The 6,230-nt window shown below is 33.5% G+C and overlaps 1 long non-coding RNA gene across 1 annotated transcript; it reads left to right on the top strand.

Moving 5' to 3' along the window:
* The first annotated feature begins 298 nt into the window (after positions 1 to 298).
* Positions 299 to 2,196, top strand: LOC127738952 (uncharacterized). Its single transcript, XR_008000227.1, has 2 exons — positions 299 to 553; positions 1,853 to 2,196. It is a non-coding gene; the product is annotated as an uncharacterized LOC127738952 (long non-coding RNA).
* The last annotated feature ends 4,034 nt before the right edge of the window (positions 2,197 to 6,230 follow it).

Here is a 6,230-nt window from a genome sequence, read left to right as displayed (position 1 = left end):
GCGTAACACATGAACAGCCAATTGTGCGTATTCATGCGTTTGCGCTAAAAGTAGATATACCGTGATTATACTGGTTGACGTTATATAGGTCGTCATATTAGAATTAATGTTCTTAAATTAAAAAGACAACAAGGTGTGGACCCACTCATCATAACAAAACGTATAAGCTTAAACAGTAGTACTCGTGTAGAAATATCTACCAGGGCAACAATAATCGCCAAGATATTTAAAAAATGTCTTTTATTAAATATCTTTTACAAAGACATTTTCTCTTAATAGATTAGCGACTCTCTTTTTTTAGTATGTCAACCATGAAAGCGGTGTCATGTCTGCTACAAAGAGACAACAACGTGAACCTCCTTTTAAGGTTTTAGATGATTTAAAGATAAACAGCACGACTGAGATAATGTTTGAAAGTAATAAAGCAGATAAGGCAATTATACCACAAAGTCCAACTCAACTTAAGGCAACAATGACTAGTCAAGATGCAGTAAAAAAGCTGACAACTTCCACACAATTTGGAAACCCATCATCATGCCAGGATATAAATCAGGTATGTTTAAACTCTCCACGTCGAAGATGCAGAGTCAATACCATTGCTAGCGGAGTTTCGTCTCTGAGAGTATCACTCTGATGTTGATATGAAATATCACTGATTAGGTCATTATCTGTTGATCATCTGTATACACATAATATCAAAATCATTTGAAACACTGCAACTTATTTGTATCTCGAGATATAGATGACCTCACCAATATTTGACGAATCATTTGTTTTGAACTCTTCGACTTCTTAATTGATTTTGTCACTGTTTTGTTTTGAGTGCCATTGCTGGCTTATTTATACGAAACGCACGTCTGGCTTACTAAATTACAATTCTGGCATTTTGGTGACTATTTGCAGGCTATTTGTATTGTAGAGTCAAAATAGGGAGGTTGATGACACCTTAGAATTTGATTGAAGTCTCTTACTTATAATTTCACACATTTTCGTAACTTCAAAATAATATCCATCTTTACAATGTTATCCATCTTTACGGGTTTTTTTCTATGACGTTGTCAGTTTCTCATCTACTTATGAGTTTTGAGAATGTCCCCTTTGTATCTCCCGCCTCTTGTTTTAACAGATCTCTATTAAAAAGATAACATATTGTATCTTTTACATGCCAACTGAAGAAAACATAATTTGTTTTGGTGGAAACTTATTCTTTTTTTTCATTAAGTTCTCAAGACTTGCCAAGATCTATCAAAATTACAGTTTGCCATTTATAAGTTATTCAATCTTCAGAAATACGACCAAAACCTACAAAATACACACACGAAGCTTGGATATTCTTAATTTTAGTTAATATTGAAATATATTTTAAATAATAGTTTTGATATGGAATTCATTCAGGAAAATTGGCTGCACTTCTTTGACGGTCTACTTCCAAGGGGTAAATATATAAATAGATTCAAAGCATGCTTTTATGGCCTAAAAGCGTACGATGTATACCTCATTATCAACCAGTTCATTAAGTATAACAAGTTCGTTGAAGTTACATATTCATATGAATTTAGATATATGTTTCTTGAAGTTTTACTGGAAAAACTGTTATAGATTATGGTCGTTAAAAGCTGTCAAAATATATTAAACAAAGTATTTAATTGCCTTTTTGTGTTCGTTAAAATGTATTTGTTCTATGTATACTATTTTGTCTGTTCGGCCGTAGTGTTGTATATTTATGTCACATGGTTCTGGATCTCCATATCTCAACACTTTTTTGGTATTCCACTGTTCATGTAATCTGATAATTGGGACAAGAAAAAAGCTGTTGAAGCATGTTTGGTATTTCTTCGGTGTATCATTTCAGGAAGCAGTCAATTTTGCATATTCGAAATCTTCATCTTCTGCACAGAGACGGTACCAAGCAACAACTGAACCCATAAAGTTCCTAGACGATGTCAATGCTTCTACGTTTGACCAGTGGAATCAAGCTACTTTACAGCTGACTTATAACAACACAGGTCTTTTTGTGGGAGCAACAAGATTTCGTACAAACAAACCTAACTCAGACCAAAGTATAGGTGAGCAAGATGACTGTACGTTGCTATCCCCGTATAGAGCAATGGAATGGATATATATTGATGCTCTTAGATATACGAAACCACAGATAACCAAAGGGATATCATGATAAATATAAAAAAATCCATTATATACTTGTTTGTGTTTTTTTGTTTAAATAATGTGAAGACGTAGTATTTCAAGCACTTGAAATAAAGCCATAAAACGAATAGGAACATTAAGATGTTCATTGGAAATTATTTTCAAGTACATTATATTTCTCTTAGCACTGTAATATTAAATGCTAAAACATACATTTGATGCATCAGAAACGGCGACATATTCTATGGTTCACTGAAGTATCGGACTAACACTAGACTTATGTATGTGGCTATGGAATATGCTTTACATTTTAGTTATTTTATCAGTTTAGATATTTTACCGGTAATTGGGGGATGTAAAACATAGTCCAGTGCCTTTTCAAATGACTTATATGTTAGTACGAAAAATCTGATACTTATTTGAAGTATAACTTGATATGTTGTTTTCTGGTGCCTCTATAGCGAAAAAACTTAAGAAGTCTTAAACACAGTGAAACTTTTATTATCAAAATCTGCTAAAGGTAAGCATGGGTCTTATATAAATTTATTAAGTTATGATAAACTGAAAATTCCGACTTAGTTAATATGTTACTTTACTGTTATACTGGCGCCAATCTTACCATTGGAAATAAACAGTTCATATGATACAGTATCAACATATTGATGTATTCTATATGCCTTTCCGGTGGGTTTTTTTTTCTTCTTGTTTTTTCTTCATTTTGTAACCAGACTGTCAGAAGGGCTTCGTTCCAAAATTCCAAAAAACATAGTTTAATACAAATAAAAACACATATTTGTCGAGTGTTTTTTTAAGCCGTTATTATTAAAATATCGCTTTTACCATAAGTTAAAACGTAAATGTAAAAAAGTTAAGAGATATTTTTTATTTTATTTTTTCATACATGTGTAAATGTATTATATCAATCGCAATTAGAATTCGAATGCAACGGTCAGCCCATATAAAAATAAGGAGGTGTGGTATGATTGCCAATGAGACAACTATCCACCAAAGTTCAAATGAAGTGGATGTAAGCAATAATAAGCAACCGTACGGCCTTCGACAATGAAAAAAAACCACACCGTATTGTCGGCTATAAGAAGCCCCGACATTAAAACTATGAAAAAATTCAATTGAGAAAACTAACGGCCTAATTTATCACAAAACAATTTACGAAAAACAAATATGACAGACATGAACCAACGACAACCACTGAACAACGGGCTCCTGATTTGGGACACGCACATAAAGAATGTGGCTGGGTTTAACATGTTTGTGAGCGCTTAACCCTCCCCGAACCTGGAACAGTGGTGTAACAGTACAACATAAGAACAAACTATAAAAATCAGTTGAAAAAGACTTAACTCATCAGATCGCTACAAAGCAGGAAAACACAGATCGGACGTGGCAGGGTATTCATCCATCCCTCATCCCTAACAATAAAAAAGACATTCAGTACAGATCTGAGAGTAATCGCAGTTACTGACAGCTAGTCAAAGCCAATAACTAATAAAAAAATCATGTATCTAAGACTCAAATATCAAGCAGAACACATCCAGCACCCAATGGATTTCGTGTAAAGACCTCATTAACAATCAGAGAAAAACATGACCTTATGCAATGTGAAAATAAAGGTATCGACAGATTGTAGTATCGTGAAAGTACATTTGTGTATAACAATATATTTAGTATGGTTTTAATTTACTGATAACAAACTCAATATTTATACCAATAAAAACAATATTCAAAGATTTAATTACAGTGTTGAAATGGTAACCTTTTAGAATAAGTTTATCTAAATGATTGATAAGTTTACCCGGATCGTATCTTAATTTCTGGGCTCGGTTAACAACATCACCGTAAACTTTAGGATGTGCTATTCATTTGAAATAAGTTTTATAATAAGGTACAGCCAAACTATCAAACCAAATCTTTGTATCTATGAAAGAATTTAGTAAAGATTTTAAGTAATTTGTGGTAGCGAAATCCCTGACTTAATATTTTACTAGTAATACATAGATTACACTCATTGAAATCCAAAACCTTCACGACTGACATGGGCAAAGCGAACGAATTGAGATATATAAACACCGTAAGACGGTGCCAAAGGAACATCACCATCCAAAAAAGGAAAATTAATAATAGGGAAAGAAAAATCATCCCTTTTGTCGTAAATTTTTATGTCGAATTCATGTTGTAAAACTGAAAATGAAATGGCTCAATCTAGGAAAGGACACTTATTGCTGTTAATATAAGGTAAGTTCCTTTGTGTAAATTTCGGCAGTATATTAAGATAATTCTTGATTATTTAACGAAAAAATATCATCAAGTTAACGGTGAGTGTTGCTGAATTTATCAATCAAATGGAATCAAGACGGGTCTTTACTGAGTTTGGCCATAACTGTGATTCATAATAGTACAGGTACAAGTCTGTTATTAAAGGGACACAATTTGTGTCCATAGTAATACCTTTAATCTGTTGATAAACTTTATTGCAGCAACGTACACAAATGTTGTCAAGAAAAAAATGTATGGCTTTAATCATCTCATCACACCTCCAGTAAGTATATCTATAAAAAGAAGATGTGGTATGATTGCCAATGAGACAACTCCCCACACGAGACCAAATGACACAGAAATTAACAACTATAGGTCACAGTACGGCCTTCAACAATGAGCAAAGCCCATACCGCATAGTCAGCTATAAAAGGCCGGGAATTAACAAATGTAAAACAATTCAAACGAGAAAACTAACGGCCTAATTTATGTACAAAATAATGAACGAAAAACAAATAAGTAACACAGCAACAAACGACAACCACTGAATTACAGGCTCCTGACTTTGGACAGACACATACAGAACGTGGCGGGGTTTAACATGTTTGAAGGCGCCAACCCTCCCCAACCTGGGACAGTGGTGTAACAGTACAACATAAGAACAAACTGCGTTGAAACCCATTGGGGGCCTTCGGCTGTTGTCTGCTCTTTGGTCGGGTTGTTGTCTCTTTGACATATTCCCCATTTCCATTCTCAATTTTAAACTATAAAAATCAGCATATTTACCTTTCTCATTTGAGAAAAAGGCTTTATATGAGTTACAGCAAATATATTTGCAACCAGATTTATCAAACGACCATTTAATTAAATAGGAAACCTTTTGTTTGATAAGATTGTGTGGAAGTGTAGTATAAAGAGTGGAAAAGTCAAAACTGTCAACCGAATCAAAAGGACCATCAAAAGCACGTAATTTATCTAAAACATCCAAAGATTTTTTTACACTCCAAAAATGGTTAATTCCACTATTTTCGTATGTTATATTACAAAAAATAGTAATGAGTTCTTTGATAGTAGTTAAGAAACTCGTTAAAAGCACTAACATATTAGTAGTAGAACACTAACTAGAGGCCGAGATGAAACGATATTTTACGTTTTTTTTGTGTGTAGTTTATGCAATCAATACATAGTTGGGACCTTCAAATGTTCAGAGGAGGCCTAAGCTGATGAGCTGTGTTGGTGACTTGACTATTTACTATTTACTATATGACTCTCTGTGGAGCGTACGGCATTGCATGTAGTTGAATGTATAGTTTCATTCTTAAAAATAGCCTCTCGTCAGTGAATGTCTGTATTAGCATCTGTGTGTGTGTGTGTGTGTGTGTTTGTTCAAGATTGATCTGTAACATATACTTAATGTATTTACAATTGTTCTTGACAGGGCTATTTAGAGCTAGACATAGGGTATATACATATTGTTGTAGAACGTATATTGACCTCTAGATGTCTTTGTGATTTTATTGTGTTTGTTTGATGTCTAATTAACACACAGTCTAAATTTCCTGTGTGTTTCAAGAAAGTTGCACTTCGAAACGAATATGATGGTAATGTTAAACATATTTTTATAACGTGCGCAGTCGGAAATAGCAAATGATCATAGAATATTATCAGATGAATTAACAGTTTTTCATGTATGCAAATAGTCCGAAATTAAAAAGTGTTGAACACTCACTTAGTCATTTATTAGTCTGTTCAATTCGCCGAAAGTCACTGCAAGGTCCTTTACCATTATCACACCTCACTGCAATGTCAAG

The sequence above is a fragment of the Mytilus californianus genome, unplaced genomic scaffold (genome assembly GCF_021869535.1).
Source record: "Mytilus californianus isolate M0D057914Y unplaced genomic scaffold, xbMytCali1.0.p SCAF_4, whole genome shotgun sequence".
Taxonomy (NCBI): Eukaryota; Metazoa; Mollusca; class Bivalvia; order Mytilida; family Mytilidae; genus Mytilus; species Mytilus californianus.
Note: the sequence above shows the minus strand (reverse complement) of the source record. Positions and strands in the feature narration are given on the sequence as shown.